This window comes from Amblyraja radiata, chromosome 14, assembly GCF_010909765.2.
Source record: "Amblyraja radiata isolate CabotCenter1 chromosome 14, sAmbRad1.1.pri, whole genome shotgun sequence".
Classification (NCBI taxonomy): Eukaryota; Metazoa; Chordata; class Chondrichthyes; order Rajiformes; family Rajidae; genus Amblyraja; species Amblyraja radiata.
This window is the reverse complement of record NC_045969.1, coordinates 36,958,402-36,976,445: the sequence shown is the minus strand read 5'-3', so window position 1 is coordinate 36,976,445 and position 18,044 is coordinate 36,958,402. Positions and strand designations below refer to the sequence as shown.

Sequence of the window (18,044 nt, the reverse complement as noted above, 5' to 3'; positions counted from 1 at the left end):
TAGGACAACTTGTTTTATTTAATATTATTTCATTGTGCACGGCGGGTTGATTGCATTCGTCGAAACAGGGCGGACCACGTGAAGGTTACAATCTCTCACCCCTTCAAGTTCAAGTTTCTTCAGACTGATGGCAGGGGAGTGGGCGGTACAGAGATAAAATGTAGTCGGAGACAGTAAGACTGGTAGGAGAACTGGGAAGGGGGAGGGAATGGAGAGAGAGGGAAAGCAAGGGCTATTTGAAGTTAGAGAAGTTAATGTTCATACCGCTGGGGTGCAAGGTACCCAAGCAAAATATGAGGTGATGTTCCTTCAATTTGCACTGGGGCTCACTCTGACAATGGAGGAGGCCCAGGACAGAAAGGTCAGATTGGGAATAGGAGGGGGAGTTAAAGTGCTGAGCAACCGGAAGATCAGGTCGGTTTAGGCGGACTGCACGGAAGTATTTAGCGAAACATCGCCGAGCCTGCGATTGGTTCAAGGTTCAAGGCAAAGATACTAGAGGAGCAAGGTAGACCACTCCTACAAAATCCAATGGACTGACGTGTAGTACGCAATGCAACGTCACTTCCGCCATTTTAGGAATAAGACCCCGACCTCCGTTTTGCCTCTCGCAATTTAATCCAAAGACTCTAGGGGTTTAATCTACGTCAGTCCATTGGATTTTGCAGGAGTTTATCTTGGTCTATCTTAGCCTTCTATGATAGACCATTATGATCTTTGTTTATAATAAATAAGGTGCTTTTTTTTTTTTTAATTTTTTAAAGGGGAAATTGCGTATAAAATGAGCGACAATGCACAATGAAAGATCTCAGAACCATATGCATTCTATGATCTTTGGTTTAATCAGTGTTGTGGGGGAACGGTATGTGTGTGTTTCTGTGTGTGAGAGGCAAGATAGAGATAATAGATTTCATAGTTCCCTCATGGATGAGAAGCAATTTTGATTTAAAGCAACTCATGATGTACATGAGTCATTCTCATGATGTACAAGCCATAAAGGCAATTATATTTGCCTTTTTTTTCCCTATAAGATATAAGGAGCATAAGCCATAAAGGCCTAAATTTATATATTATAAACACTTATACACACACACACACACACACATATATACACACACGCATATATATATATATATATATATATATATATATATATATATATATATATATATATATATATATATATATATATATATATATATGATACACACGTATATAAATGTGATATTGATGTATATAATTATATAACATACATATTTCTCTAGTTTCTTATATATACACACATATTCATTTCATATATACGATGCGTATATATATATATGTATATAAATAAATATATAACACACACATATATATATATTTCTCTAAGGTACACAAAATTGCTGGGGAAACTCAGCGGGTGCAGCAGCATCTATGGAGCGAAGGAAATAGGCGACGTTTCGGGCCGAAACCCTTCTTCAGACTGATATATATTTCTCTAGTTTCTTTCTTGTGATCTCTAATTTTGTTGAACCTTTTTTCTTTCTTTCATTCAACCTCTCTCTCTCTCTCTCTCTCTCTCTCTCTCTCTCTCTCTCTCTCTCTAAAATACTAGAATAAAATATCAATGAACACATGCCAAGATATTTTTTCATTCTATATTAGTGTAATGAAATGTAGTGTATACATACCTACATTGATGCAGAAGTGCGAGCTTTAGACATGAATAGTGTGCATTGCTACCATATTTTAGTTTTTAATTTAACATATATTTGAGGAAAATCGAACATATATTTGAGGGAAATGCTTTACCGTATTTCCCGGCAATGAAGACGCACCGCCATTTGAGTTGCTAAATTTTGAAAAAAGGCTGGCGGGACATTATCGAGGGTTTGGTTTAGTCCAGGGGTATGCAGCCTTTTTTTGCATAGGGTCCAGGACCCCCTGGGACTAGCTGCAGTTCCCATGTCGCCTGCGAGCCCTGGGTCTAGCTGCAGTTCCCAGGTCGCCTGCGAGCCCCGGGTCTAGCTGCAGTTCCGCTGTCCGGTCCCGGCGGCTGCTCGCAGCCACCCAAGCCACTGAGTTAGTTTTTAAATGTGAATATCTCATAACGACACATTTGTTGGTTAGCAGTATATTGCATCAATCCATTCCATTTAAAATAATTCTACATCAAAATTCATAAACAAGGATAACACTTCTGTCATTTCTGTCATTCATGGTAAGATTTACATAATTTACATCATTTTATGTGTGAGATATACAGGGTTGCAGTGTTTTGCATATCAGCTAACCAATGAAAGTGATGTAAAATTCAACATATTTCAAACAATGATACCCCCACCCCTGCTTACCCCAAAGGACAAAATGTCCAACGTATAGACAATAATAAATACATCGTCATTTGCATTATTTTGTGAGGCTAACAGATCACAATTTGAAGGCTTTGGTGCAGATGGGAGGTTCTCATTCTTCCTCTTGAGTATCCTGCGTTGGGAAGATAGACGTTTTGGTGGGTTAGGGATGTCAAAGAGCGTTGTAACTGCATTCCAATTTAGCCTGTTCTTGGTCTGCTTGGTGGAAAACTGGTCAAGTTTGAAGTGTTCAGAACAAAGATGGCAGCTCTTTGACAAGTACTCTGTAGTTCGGTGTAGGAGATCTTGTCGACGAGTATTCTGGACCCACTATCGACATCTGAAATTACAGTAAAATATCATATAGTACTAACTTATAAGAACAAATCTGATTATAACTACATAACTGCAGAATGGATGATATGTCACTTAAATGCAATTGTTTTCAGGGGTGGGGAGAGACATGTATATTGAAGATGCATTTTTCCTCTAATAGGTCAATTTATCTTAAATGTAGAAGAGCTTACACTAGCATGCATGCCTTACAACAAGAACAAAACCAGAAATGTACAGCAGTGTAAAAATTGATACGTTTATTATTGTTTAAGAAGGAACTGCAGATGCTGGAAAATCAAAGGTAGACAAAAATGCTGGAGAAATTCTCCAGCATTTTTGTCAACCTTTATTATTGTGGTAAGTCTAGATCTATAAAAGAAGACTTTCTAATAACTTGCTCATGTACCAAAAAATGATGTCTTATATAATATACATTGTTGGGATCATAAGAATAGAATTGTATATGTTACAGTCATCATACATTGGGAAGGAAATTGAGGCTTTAATGTGTGCTCCTCGTGGCATGTCGTTGTTCCCCATAACATCATTTAAACACCGCGGCTTGGAGGTCCCGAATCAGCCGCTTCCTACCGCAGACCCGAGCCTCACGATGTTATAGGCCGGCGGTCGGAGCTCTTCTCCGGCGAGGGGGGAATGGTGTGTGTGGGCGGGGGTGGTGGGGGTGAGAGCTCGGAGAAAAGACAGGGGTTGTGGGGGGTATCACGGGGAAGGGGGCAGGAGCCAACGGGGAAGGGGCTGGAGCGGACTCGCAGCGGTAGTTGGTCGTTCTCCTCCGCTTTCCTTAGGGATCAGATTCTCCGCTTTCCGTTTGGCGGCATTTCCCGCGCCGGGCTGGGCCTTTTCCAGTTCGAAAATTGTATCCGGTTGGAAACCTCCGCTGGCCATCGTCAGCTCCAGTAAAAACGTGATGGCGCTCCCGTCCCGCGGAGTGACAGGAGAAAAGTCTAATCCACACGGCGCTGAACGGCAGGAGCTAAGATCGATCTGCGCAGTGCGATTTTTAAGATTTTTAAATCTCGCTAACTTTTACATAAGACCACCGATCGAACCAAATCTTGGTGCAATCGCAGCGCAGGAGAACGGTGAGTAAGCTGGTGAAAAATCGTCGCACTATCGCGTACCGTTTTTGCAAAAATAGAATGACCGCACAACCGGAAGATAACAAGATCAGAGCTTTACTTATGTATAGATAGATAGATATTTTGTTGTGTTGCAATAACAGTTGATTGAAAGATTAATGACATCTAGGCATATTTGTAAATAGAAGTTGTATATATATTAAATGTTTCTGAATGTTAAATTATTACATTAGTTATTAATATTGATTAAACTATAGGCATATTTGTTTCTGTAGAATTATTCCACACATCAATCATTTAGGATTACAGATATGCTTGTTTAATCTGAGTAATATCTGAGAAATAACTGTTTTATCTTAATTTTACTTTTTCAAATTTTTGAAATCTTTATAAATTTAATTTTCAGTAATGGCTGGATAAAACTAGGTCTCTAAGGACTATTACGTGATTTCCATCACGCTGGATTTGGCTTCCAACTCTTGTGCAGGACGGTGCCTTGATGGTGTAACAGGCCGCGGTCTTAAAATGGGCGTGGATCGACTGGCTGGAGTTTTAACGGATATCTTCAACCTCTTAGTTCTGTCCCCACCTGCTTTAAAATTACATCAATAATACCCGTGCCCTCGAGGAGCAAGGTGACATGCCTCATTGACTACCAACAGCCGCACTTGTGTCTGTTGAGGTGAGGTGCTTGGAGAACTTGGATCTGACGTGTATCAATTCCCTCCTTGGTCAGATCTCAGTCCAGTACAATTCACTTTGCATCACCTGTTGATCTGTGGTGACTATCTTGCTAGCTCCTCACTCTGCCCTGGACTACTTGGACAACAAGAGCATGTACGGCAGGGGTACAGCTCAGCGTTCAACACTATCATCTCCTCTAAGCTTATTGTTATCTCTGCGTATCCTTATGAAGTTGGATCCTTCACTGGCAGATTGGCGGACCTAAATCGGTACAAATTGGCAACTACATGTCGTTCTTGCTGACCATCAACACAGGGACACTTCAAGATTGTGGGTTTAGTCCCCTGTTCTACTTTCTCTACACCCATGACAATGTAGCCAGACACAGCTCCAATGCCATCTTTAAATTCGCCAGCAATAAATGGATGAATACTGGTGAAGAAGAGTCGGGGTCCACGAGGGATATTGATAATCTGATCAAATGGTGCTAGAACAACAATCTTGGTCTCAATATTCGCAAGACCAGCAGCTGATTGTTGACTTCAGGAAGTGAAAGCTGAGGATCATGAACCCGTCTTCATTACTAGGATGTTGGTGGAGAAAATCCTGGGCCCAGTACACCGATGCAATCACAAATTAAGCTCGTCAACATCATTACTTCCTCGGACGTTTGAGGAAATTTGGCATGTCACCAACTTTGAAAGATCTACTCGAGAGAGCATACTCACTGACTGCACATGGCCTGGTTCAATAACTTGAATGCTCAAGAATGAAAGAATCTGCAGAAAAAGGTGGGCACTGCCTGGTCCATCACGGGTATCGATCGCCAAACCATCAAAGCAATCCACACCAAGTGCTGCCTCAAAATGGCAGCTAATACCATCAACAGTTCACACCAGCCTGACTAAGCTCACATCTTGCTGCTACTGTCAGGAAGAAGATACAGGAGCCTGAGAACTGTTACCCCCAGGTTGAAGAATGCTTTCTTCCCATTAACCTCCAGAACCACACTACAATCCTAAACACAATCCTATTTTGGCACCGATGCTCTATGAACTTTGTATAGGTTGCAGTCCCTACTTTGGCTTGTACTGTTATAGTCTGGTTACCTATTATTACTGATTATTTATTATTATGTTTTTAATCAGTGCATGTTTATTTATTGAACCATTGCGTTAATCTGCATGTAATGCAGTAGCAAGTAAGAATTTCATTTTTACGTTCTCAATGTATATGGCAATAAACAATCTTGACTCTCAAACAGAAGTGGGCAATTCACCAAGTTTCACACCTGCTTCCATCAACATGTATTGATTTGCCAATTGTTAAAAATTGCCTCTGGGTTGTGTGTCTACCCATTGGCTTGCCTCCCAACTTTGCAATGACCCATTCAAAAAATCGGTCTTTCCTTCACCTGATGGAGCAACATTGAACGTATAAAATCTGACACCAGCAACATTCAGCTGAACCTTTCAGTTGTGAGTTCATTACCAAACAGTCTATAGTATGTGTAGGAGAGAACTGCAGATGCTGGTTTAAATCGAAGGTAGACACAAATACTGGAGTAACTCGGCGATTCAGGCAGCATCTCTGGAGAGAAGGAATGGGTGACGTCAAAATAGAGGGGAAAAAAGAGGAAAAAAAACAATGTTTGATGATGTGGACAGAAAATAGGTCATTTCCCTCTGGTAAGTGGGTCATTAACTAAAGGTTATAGAATGCAAGATCATTGGCAACAGATTATAGCACATAACTTAACTGAACTATCTAAGGTGCACTACTTGGTGATTGTACCACGTTATAGACTGTAGACAGGCGTTTCGGGTCGAGACCCTTCTTCAGTCTGAAGAAGGGTCTCGACTAAGAGTTCAAAGATCCTATAGATACATTTCCACGGTAAAGAAAATAATTGAGTAAGTGATTAGATGGGGGTGAAGAGGAGAGAGGCCATGGCTCAATTACCGCAATAAGGAAAGGTGGATTTGTTTGTTACCTTCACCAGGCAATGTCACCTTCGACTGTACAATTTTCCCTCTTTACTGGAATGGAGAGATGTGGATCATGTGCAGGCAGAGGTGATACTATAAGTTCAATTTGGCATCATGGTCAACATGTGGAATATGGGGAAAAATTCCACAATTTAATTCTGAAGAAGTACCTGTGACTTTGATTGAAAATAGAAGCCGCAGCCATGATGAACTTGTCTATTTGTTCTTGATTATTTATTCTAATGTTTGTGAACGACGAAGCAAATGTGAATGGTAAAGCAAGCAAGTCCAACAGGAAGGCCTGGTGGTAGCAGCAGTAGAGGGAAGGCTGATAGGTTAAATTGCATTTACTTTAATGCAATAATCTTGTAGTCTAGGACGAACTTAGAGCATGGATTGGCATATGAAATTGTGATATAGCAAATCCGGAACCATGGTTTGACTTTACCAAAGGGGTGCGAGGGAATGCTGTGTACTCAGTTTCACAGAGACATGGCATACTCCGATCTCTCCAGAGCCAGCACGCCAGCACAAATGTTATTGATCCATTCCATACTGGATGGTGTCATTGGGGAAAAGGGAGAGGTAGTGTCATCTGCATTGAGGCAAACACGTGGTGCACCATCTTCTGCAATTCCTGTTCTTTGTACCTGGAACTTCAAGCAGCAAAGTGCCAACTCTTTTACCTCTAAGGAATTTATCGCCGCCATCAGTCCACATCCCGTCCCAGGCAGATGCTCTTATAGCAATGGAGGAGCTCGATCTCCCCCGGTCAGTAAACACCAAAGGGCGTACCCTCATGCCACCTTCATCGTAGCTGTGTACTTTAACAACACTAGTTTGAAGAAGGCACCAGAGGTCCAATGCTATTGCTATTCCATCATCAGAGATGCCTATCTGTCCATTCCTCGATGACACTTTGCAAAATTGGGGCACCTGGCTGTGCCCCTTTTCCCTCCGTGTCGGCAGCGACTGGAAAGTGCTGCTCCATTGGTGAGGATTGTACAGAGCTGATCAGAGGAGGCAGAGAAGCGACTTTGCATCTGCTTGGTATCAGTAAACTGAGCAATGTTCAAGTTCACTGCAACGGACCCGAATGAATATGCCACGGTGCTTATTGAATTCATAAGGAATTGTGTGGAGGAATGTGTTCCTGTGCAGACCGAATGGCTGGAGTTTTCACTGAGATCTTCAACCTCTCGCAGTCTGAGGTCTGCACCTGCTTTAAAAGGACAAGTAGTGAGCAAGAAAAACAAGGTGACGCCTGCATCCGTTGTGATGAAGTGAATTGAGTGGACCATTCAGCGATCTGAAAACAGTGAGGAAGAAGATATTGCTGAATCTGGTGCTGTGCATTCAAGCTTCTGTATCTTGTGGCCGATGTGAGACTGGGGTGTAATTGGTCCTTGAGTATGTTGGCTGCTTTATAGCACTATTATTTGTACTCGGGTTTTTTCTCTTTTGCACAATCTGATATACCTGACATGGTATAATTTGTCTTTATTACATGCAAAAAGAATTCCACTATAAACAGGTGATGATAATTAAATCAATATTGTTGGTATTATGGACAGTGAAGATCATTACAACCAGATATTAATTAATTGGGAAAGTGGGCAGAGAATTGGCAAATAACATTTTAACTCTGACAAACATGAAGTGATGTATTTTGGGAAGTTAATCCAGTGCACAACATACACAGTGAATGGCAGGGCCCTGGAGAGAGTTATTAGACAGAGATTTATGGGTGCAAGTATATTGTTCATACATTTATAGCAACACAGGTAGACTGGATGGTAAAGAAGGCATATGGCATGCTTGCCTTCATCAGCTGCGACATTAAGAATAAGACAGTACATAGAAACGTAGAAAACAGGTGCAGGAGTAGGCCATTCGGCCCTTCGAGTCTACACCGCCATTCAATATGATCATGGCTGATCATCCAACTCAGTATCCTGTACCTGCCTTCTCTCCATACCCCCTGATCCCTTTAGCCACAAGGGCCACATCTAACTCCTTCTTAAATATAGCCAATGAACTGGCCTCAACTACCTTCTGTGGCAGAGAGTTCCAGAGATTCACCACTCTCTGTGTGAAAAATGGTTTTCTCATCTCGGTCCTAAAGGATTTCCCCTTTATCCTTAAACTGTGACCCCTTGTCCTGGACTTCCCCAACATCAGGAACAATCTTCCTGCATCTAGCCTCTCCAACCCCTTAAGAATTTTGTACGTTTCTATAAGATCCCCTCTCAATCTTCTAAATTCTAGCGAGTGCAAGCCGAGTCTATCCAGTCTTTCTTCATATGAAAGTCCTGACATCCCAGGAATCAGTCTGGTGAACCTTCTCTGTACTCCCTCTATGGCAAGAATGTCTTTCCTCAGATTTGGAGACCAAAACTGTACACAATACTCCAGTTCAAAGTTGGAGTGTTGTTTGAAGTTCTAATAGTGCTGCTATCTCGCAGTGACGGACCTGGGTTTGATCCAGATTACGGGTGCTATCTGTGGAGTTGTCAGAGATCGTTCTCTCCGCAACTCCCTGGTTAACTCGTCCCTTCCTACCCATACCATCCCCTCCCCAGGTATTTTCCCCTGCAGCTGCAGGAGATGCAACACCTGTCCTTATACATTCCCCCTCGACTCTGTCCAAGGACCCCGACGGTCTTTTCGGGTGAGGCAGAGGTTCACTTGCACCTTCTCCGATCTCATCTACTGTACTGGCAATTCCAGATGTGTACTCTTGTATATTGGCGAGACCAAGAGTAGGCTCGGCAATCGTTTCGTTGAACACCTCTGCTTAGTCCACCCAAACCTACCTGTTCTCCCGGTTGCTCATCATTTTAACTCCCCATCCTATTCCCACACTGACCTTTCTGTCCAGGGCCCCTTCCATTGTCAGAGTGAAGCCCAGCACAAATTGGAGGAACAGCACCTCATATTTCGCTTGGGTGGCTTACACCCCAGCGGTATGAATATTGACTTCTCTAACTTCAAATAGCCCTTGCTTTCCCTCTCGCTCCATCCACTCCCCCTTCCCAATTCTCCGAACAGTCTTACTGTCTCCGACTACATTTTATCTCTGTACCGCCCACTCCCCTGGCATCAGTCTGAAGAAGGGTCTCGACCCGAAACGTCACCCATTCCTTCTCTCCAGAGATGCTGCCTGACCCGCTGAGTTACTTCAGCTTTTTGTGTCTATCTTTGATTTAAACTAGCATCTGCATTTCTTTCCTATACATGTGGAGTTCGTATGTTCTCCCTCTGACCGCGTGGGGTTTCAATGGGTGCTCCGGTTTCATCATGCATCCCAAAGACTGGTAGAATTTAGGGAGAGTTGTAGGGGGTGAAAAAGGGGTTTAGTTTAAAGATACAGCGTGGAAACGGGCCCGTCGGCCCACCGAGTTCATGGTGATCATTGATTGTACGTGTGTACATTGGTTCTATGGGTTCAAAGAGGTTAATTGACTTCTGCAAATTACCCCTAGTACATAGGACATAAAACCAGTGTATGGGTGATTGATGGTTGGGGTGGATTTGGTGGGCTGAAGGGCCTGTTTTCACACTGTCTCTAAAGTAAACTATCTCTTATCTTCCCCTCCCCACTCCCCCCACCACTCTCCCTAGATTCTAATTGTCCCCTCCACACTATGGACAATGTACAATAGCAAATTAATCTACCAGCCTGTACATTTTCGGGACGTGGGAGGAAAGTTGAATACCCAACCAAATGTGTATGAAAAAGTTGACCCTCAGCCCAACCAAAATGTGTGAAATTGCAGTGAATATGCAAGCTGCAGAAAGACAGAACTGAAGGCTGGGATTTAACATGGGTCACAGGTGGTGTGACAACTACGAACTGTGCTGCTGCATACAAAGAAGGCTATGACCTCAGGAATCACTTTAATGTCTAAAAAATTGTGTCCCCTGGATAAAAGTTCCTCGGTTTCGATGTGAACGATGATAGATTTTTTTTTTGTGTGTGAAAAAAAGGCATGCTGGGCTGGTTTGTTCTACGAAAATTAATGCATGCACCAAAAGTTGTGTTGCTGAAATCACATCTGTGAGATTTGAGCACGTTTTTTTATTACATTAAGTTGAACCAAAGTGGCTCATTTAAGTGCTGTGATTTCTGGATGATGGGTTATCTCATGCAGGTTACCAATGCTTAATTGAGTTTAACTGAGCACTAATGTGTTGAACCACTTTGAAAAAAAAAAATGTTTAAAGTAAACATGCAGTTTATCCTATCATATTGTAAAATAAATGTGTCCAGTTTCGAATTGACAAATGAGTAATAGCACTTGAATTGCTACAGCAGTAACCAAATTTTTAAAAATGATGTAACTTTGGTCAGGAAGCCATAAATGTCTGTCTTGTAGTTTTACTTCAGAACATTCTGATATAATAATGTTGACTATTTGGAAATATGAATGAAGGTGGATGCATTTTGGGTAATTTTTACGTTATGTTTACATTGAGCTACTTAATTATCGTTACAAAGTAAGGTAGTTGAGTAATTTGTTATTTTATTATCTAAGCTGTAATAGTGCAATTATTACCTCGGGTATATGTCTCCTTTAATATTAATTCCTAACTATCTATACATTTTTACGAAATCTGCCTGAAACCTGTTTTTAACGCTCTTCCTTATTTCTGTACTGTTTCCAGAACAATGAGTATGTAATTGAGAAATGCTTTGGTCCAGTTAGGGTCTTCATTGGATGTGAAAGACTCGGTATGTGTACTACATACATTAAAGTTGGAAGACCTATATATAATCAAACAATTATGCTGCATATTTTGATTACTTTCTTCTTGAGAAGTGGAATATTTTGCATCTTCATTCGACATTAGTAATATTATGTCCACCCATCATTATCCAATAAATCAATAAAGAGCTGCAATAAAAAGGATTAATAATTAGATTCAGGTCAGCTTGAAGATTAAGAGTGTTAATTCTCTCTTTGTAGCTGCATGTCTCTTGGCCTGAGGGTTTAGATTAATTAGAAAATACATGGTAGTCAATGACAACCCTGATCGATTCAATTGCAGAGTTACCTAGACAGCATCAAGATAACGATCAACTGTTTTTCTTTATTTTCAGAATGTGGGCGTTGCCAGGAACACTGGCAATGTATTGCATATCTCTGATTGTCTTTGATAAGGTTGTGATGGATTTTTTAAAATCATTGCAGTTGGTATTGCAAAGATGGTTGCATTTTGCTGTGAAGTTGCGGGTTACAGTATTTTGTTTTGATTTTTATTTACATAATCACGTTACCAAATAATCCATTTGTATATATATGGAATGGAAAGTAAAACTGAAATGTAAACACAATATAAGTTTAAATGAGTTTTGAAATAATATAGAATTCACAATTATTTTGCAGATTATGTGATGACAAAGTTGAATGTAATTTGGAATAGCATTAAAGAGAATATAACATTGCTGGAAGATACACTTGGTACAGTAAGTACAATTTTATATTTCAGTTAAAGATTTCAGTATTGTATTGGTTGTGTGTGTATATATATAACGATCAACTGTTTTTCTTTATATATATATATATATATATATATATATATATATTTGTCTAGCAAGGCTCTATTCCCAGCATTTAAATCTTAATTATCTATTTATATATTACTAAAACTCTCATCTTGTCTGCGTGTGCGTGCGAATTACGCCAAAACTGTACACGATAGTGCTACGATTTTTGGGCCACCTTACTCACCATTGTCCTGTGGTATATCAAGTTTCATTCAGATTGATGGTAAATTTTACAAGTTATTCACATTTAAAACTTTAAAAATTTTACGTTTCACCTAACTTCAGTGTCAAAAACCCAAATCCTTGCTGGCCCTGCCCGCAGCAATGTTGCAATCACGGGTCACGGTCCTGGCAGCAAGTGAAATCCAAATTTTTTTTCCAGGCAGCATTTTTAAAAAAAGTTTAAAATGAGGGAGGGTGAATAAGGGGAAACGAGCCCCCCTTGCACAGTTGGGGCCTATGGTGGAATATTGCATTGGGTTGCGTTGGGGGAATGGGTGAGTGGTGGAATAGGCCTCCCGTGGGGGCTTTGGGTGAGTGGTGGAATATTGCGTTGGAGGAACAGGTTGCGTTGGGGGACAAGGCCTCCCGTGTAACAGGAACCCAACGGGCCCCACTTGGACTAGTGTATTTCTGACTTCTCTGCCAGTATCCCTCCATACCCACTGGTTTCACATACCGTTCGAGTGACACTCGACCATAAATGTGTCCTCTCATCATCAAAATAATTTCCACAAAAATGTACCACTTTCTTCCTAAATGAACTCTCACCCTTTCTGACCACTTTTCTAAAGATAAAATCCACCATGTAATCTATGGAATTCAGAAAAATATGCAGATAATATATTTTGAAGCTGAAAATATCACCAGTACTTCGAGAATTGTATGTAATGAAAATGCAATTTGACTTATTTGATCATCATAAATCAGTGGTCCTTTTAAAATATTCATTGCATAAAATGACACCTTTTGATTTCCCATGTGTAGTGCCATTTGGGATCCACATTTGTTAATATGTATGTTTGTAGTTGCATCAAGGATAGTTTTGTACATTAGAACTGTGATAGCATTTCCATAATATTTTGGCTGTAAAGTATAATGGGTACTTTGAAGGGGCCTTGAAAGATGTAAAATAAATGCCATTCAGCTTGTCGCGAACAATTTAGAATTTAAAAAAAAAAGAATTTCAGCACTCAAATCCAGCTGACAATATTCAAGGTAAATTAAATACAGTAATATATTATTAAACTATTCGGTTGTCTTTGGCATTGTACTTTTTATTTCTTTTTTGGGATGTAGGCATCACTGTCAAGACCAGCAATTAATCACATGGCTTATTGCCCAAGGGATTAACTGTGGTTTGTCATATTCGTGAAACATTGTAGCCATTATGAGGCACTCCTAAAATACTGTAGTGCAGGAAATTGCAGGATTTCTTAAGAGCGACGGGGGCAAATAAAGAATGTTTCATGTGTAGGAAAGAACTGCAGATGCTGGTTTAAATTAAAGGTGGACACAAAATGCTGGAGTAACTCAGCGGGACAGGCAGCATCTCTGGGGAGAAGGAATGGGTGACGTTTCGGGTTGAGTCTGAAGAAGGGTCTCAACCTGAAACCTTATCCATTCCTTCTCTCCAGAGAGCTGCCTGTCTCACTGAGTTGCTCCAGCAAAGAATGTTTCATCATGCTTCTGGCTTGTGCCTTGTCTATATGGGAAGGCATTGGAATTTCAGGAGTGAGTCATTCACTGCAGAATAATGTGTCTCTATTGTGATCTTGCTCCTGTATGACTGGTTCAGTTAAAATTGTTGTTTACAGTGACACCCAGGGTTTTATTGATGAGATGATAATTCCATTGAATGTTGAAGGTTAGTCACCTGTCTTGTTGGAGATGATCAGTGTCTGGCACTTCTATAGCATGAACATCAATTGCCATTTATTGGCTCGTGGATAAATATTATCTAGGTTTTGTGGCATGCAGGCATTGACTGTTTCATTTATTGAGGAGTTACAATTCCAATTACAACTCCACAACAAATGTTGAAATTATCTGCAGATGTCTATTATGGGTGTCATGATGGAAAGAGCTAAAGATAGTTGATCCTTAAACACTGTCACAAAAAATCTCCTGCAGTGTTTTCCTGGGGCTGAGATCGGTGTCCTCCCACAATCATAACCATCTTGCCTTGTGTAGTTATAACTCCATATGGGGGAGTGCCATTTCACTGTTGATTTCATGTTTGGACCAAGATAATGATGATCTCAAGACTCTGGTGTTGGCAGAATCCAAAATAAGCTGATTACCTAATAAGTGCCATTTTGCTGGTGCTGTCAACAATATCCTCTCTCACCCTGCTGGTGATTGAGAGATAAATGTGTGTTAATGAAAAAACACTGGGCCATCTTTCCATATTGTCAACTAGATGCCAGTGTGGTAATTTACTAGAAAATCTTAGGTTGATGGTTATTTGTCCGGAAGTGCAAACGCTCAGAACCAGAGCCAGGATGTCATTTGGTCCCATGACTTTTACAGTATTGTCAGCCATTTCCTAATGTCAGATGCAGTTAATTAATTTGGATGCAGATAGTTTATCTTCTTTCAGGATCATTCATGTTTGGTCTTGCCTTTGTTGACTAATAGGAAGTTCTTGGAGCCACCTTTTTTTTTTCCTGTCAACTTATACACCTCCATACTTTCATACCTCCAGTGTCCCCCTCCGTGACTCTTAGACTGATCTTCTTCTTTTCGTGTCCATCTTGTTACAAATGTTGGCCTCGCTGTCATCGTCCGTCCTGAAAAGGACACAAGCTTCCGGCGACAAACAGTGGAAGCCATCACTTGTTGCAGTAGATGATGGTGGTAGCAGAATTAGCTCAGGATATTTCCAGTTTCCAGCCCCGCGACGTGGACGCTTCTGCTATTGGACGTCTTAGTCTGATGTAGGGTCACGACCCGAAATGTCACCTATTCCCTTTCTCCAAAAATGTTGCCTGACCCACTGAGTTACTTCAGCATTTTGTCTATCTTCGATGTAAACCAGCATCTGCAGTTCCTTCTTGCACAACTTGTACACCATTTATGTACAGCGTGGTAGGATTGCAGAGCTTTGATCTGTGTAGGATCACTTCACTTTGTACTTTACTTTTGTTTTGAGCATTGTTGTAGCTACATATATACATAAACATACATGTGCTCTTCTGCCCTCCTTAAAGCAGATATCCTAGCTTCATGGCAATGGAAGATAAAGGGCATGCCAACCATGTGCACACAAACTGTAGTAGAATAGATTTCAGTTGCTACTGATAGTCTGTAGCGCTGTCATTCTGCATCCATCTCAGTTAAGAACACGGTGGTGCCGCATAACACATATTCCTTCTCTCCAGAGATGCTACCTGTCCCGTTGAGTTACTCCAGCGATTTGTGTCTATCTTCAGAGTAAACCAGCATCTGCAGTTCCTTCTTGCACTCTTTTCCCTTTTATTCTATACTCTCCCTACTTCCACCTCTCCACTTCAGTCTTTCCTCTCGGTTTCACCTCCCTTCCCCTGGGGTAGGTTTATTATTGCAGCCAAAAACGGATTTATCATTGTTGCAAAGCCCATCACACTGTGAATAAAATGATTTAAAATTACTGAATATTGATGAAAATAAAATACTGAGCATTTACTAGTTTCATTAGCATGTTGCAACTGAGATTTTTAGTAATTTTCAAAAAAGTTACCTTGTGACAAAAATAATGTTGAACTTTCTCCAGATCTACAAATGGGCACCTTTGGCAAACTGCTGAGATATTGGGTCTGGTTAAATGAATAACTTTGTGGTTGAAGCTGGCTTCCAATCTGATCGTACCAGCACAAAAAAAACTCCACCTATGCTTGAAATTTGTTTTGCGTTAGTTGTGTGAACTAGGCTATGGAAACGTGTTCAGCATTATATTGTATTATCCCGGCAAATGCCCTGAAATATTACCTTCCTTCCAATTAGTAGCGCTTATTTATTTTCCCTGCTCGTAATACATTTTTCATAGGTACTGTGTGTTCCAGTATGGCCATTCACAAATTCTAAAAGTTAGTGTTTGTGCTTGTTCACACTTAAGCCATTGTAGCAGTTTTAAATTCGGCAAAGTGGCTCTGTTTCGTAATTTGTGGATCAGGTTAAAGTTTGTGTGTACAAATCGTCTTGGTAAATAATTTTCTTTATTAAACTTTAGTAAACCTAACTTAATTGTAATTATTTTCTTTATTAAGGTTAAATAGGCCTACCTATTGGAGTCCATTACACATTGATAAGAAGCGATGGAAATATTTTCCATTAGTTACAATTGTCTTTATTTAAAAACCCTACCTGTTTTTATGACAAAGGGCAACTGTGCTTGATTATCTACATGTAATTCAAAGTTTGGCTTTTGTTTTTGTTTAGTTTAGTTCTGTGTGCTAATCTGATAATGAAGTGTACAAAGTTCATTAAACAGCAGAAATGTCAAAGATAGGATTATAATAGTCAGATGAGGAATAATATTACTTGTTTCTCCTTGTAATGTCGAAGAATTAATTTAAATGCAGTTTGTTCATGGAACAAATAAAATAAAATAATGGTTTGGCTTATTCTGTCTTTCATCATCTCCATTTTGTACTGCACTTTGAGGCTCCTATGGCCAAATCTCTTTTTTTTAATGTAAATACTATACTTGACCTGGAGATGTTGGTGTTTTTCAGCAACCATTTTGGAAGTTGGAGTTTTTAAAACAAAAACTTCTAGATTGATTAAAATCAGCTTTCATTCCCTGCATATTTTGTTGGTTGAACCTTATATTTAGCATTGCAAGATGTGATTATATCGGGCATTGGAACAACATTTATATTTACTGGAAGTTTTCCACAGGATAAACCCTCTAGTCTCAATTATTAGTAACACATTGCATTCCAACACATCCACAGCAGGTCAGGAGTTAAATACTGGCAGTGCAAATATTCATTTTAACTAAATGTTCTCATTAACTGGGTTTCTATTAACTCGCATGTACTGTACTACTTGAATGCATTCTCTTATAGATTAAATGCCTTTGTACACATACTTCAATGGTATACAAAAATGCTGGTTAATACGGTTTTATATTAATAGTTTGAAATGTTCTTTGTTGGTTCACTGGAACGTTACTATTTGCACAGTATCTCAAAATATGCGTAGAATCTAAAAGAAAAATGAAGGCAATTTTGGTGGCCTGAGGTTAAATCGATACATAGAAAGAATATACTTTGCATTTGTTAAGTTATGTTGATATTAAATTTAAATTTTGAAGTCTTTCATTGCATTTGTAGTGAAGATTGAAATAATATTGTGCTCTGGAAGTATATTTTGTGAATTTACAATAGCAACTCAAAATGTCATTTAATTAAATGACGCAATATTGCACTGAATAGCCATTTTTCCATCTCTCTGTCTATTTTAGTATGACGTGACTTCTTCTGGGCTATTCTTCCCTGTGTACCATTAAAGTTTCAAGATCTTTGCTTGATACCTAATAAGTTTATGTAATTTGCCTGTGGGAGCTTTCGGCAAATTAATTTTATTAGGAGGCACAGAAATTTGTAAGTACTAGTGTCAGAACATGACAACTGACAAAACAAATTAGAAAGCTTAATCAGCTGCTGTGGTTGCAGGAAGAAGTGTAACTTGTCTGTAGTAACCTTCAGATTGCATTCGATCACAGCATAATTTTCGGTCAGAAAGGATTGCACAACAACCAACTGGCCAAGATTGCACAAATCTCTCCGGCAGGTAAAGCTTTGAATGTCGGGTATTAAGCCAAGATTATACTGTTCTACATCTAAAAAAACTATTAGAAGAACTCTGAGGGTCAGGAAGCTTTAGTGGAATGAAATGGGCAGGTGGCATTTTGTGATAGGACTCTTCGGACTATTCTGGTTTATCCAAATAAAAGTTGAGCTAGTGTCGGCAGGCTACTGTGTATAATTCCGTGTAGCTAAAGGAGACCTCCTTACAGCCCAGTGGTATGAACTTTGATTTATCTAACTTCAGGTAGCCCCAGCAT

At 40.0% G+C, this 18,044-nt stretch overlaps 1 protein-coding gene across 5 annotated transcripts in view; it reads left to right on the top strand.

The window, feature by feature from the left end:
* zbtb20 (zinc finger and BTB domain containing 20) overlaps positions 1-18,044 on the top strand; it is a 247,642-nt gene that overhangs the window by 82,098 nt on the left and 147,500 nt on the right. For 4 of the 5 annotated variants that reach the window (XM_033033147.1, XM_033033151.1, XM_033033148.1 and 1 more), the window contains exon 2: positions 11,832-11,911. The exons of the other annotated variant lie outside the window; for it this stretch is intronic. The gene's annotated coding sequence lies outside the window, so the exon portion shown is untranslated. The remainder of the gene's footprint in view (positions 1-11,831; positions 11,912-18,044) is intronic. 5 annotated transcript variants of the gene reach the window in all.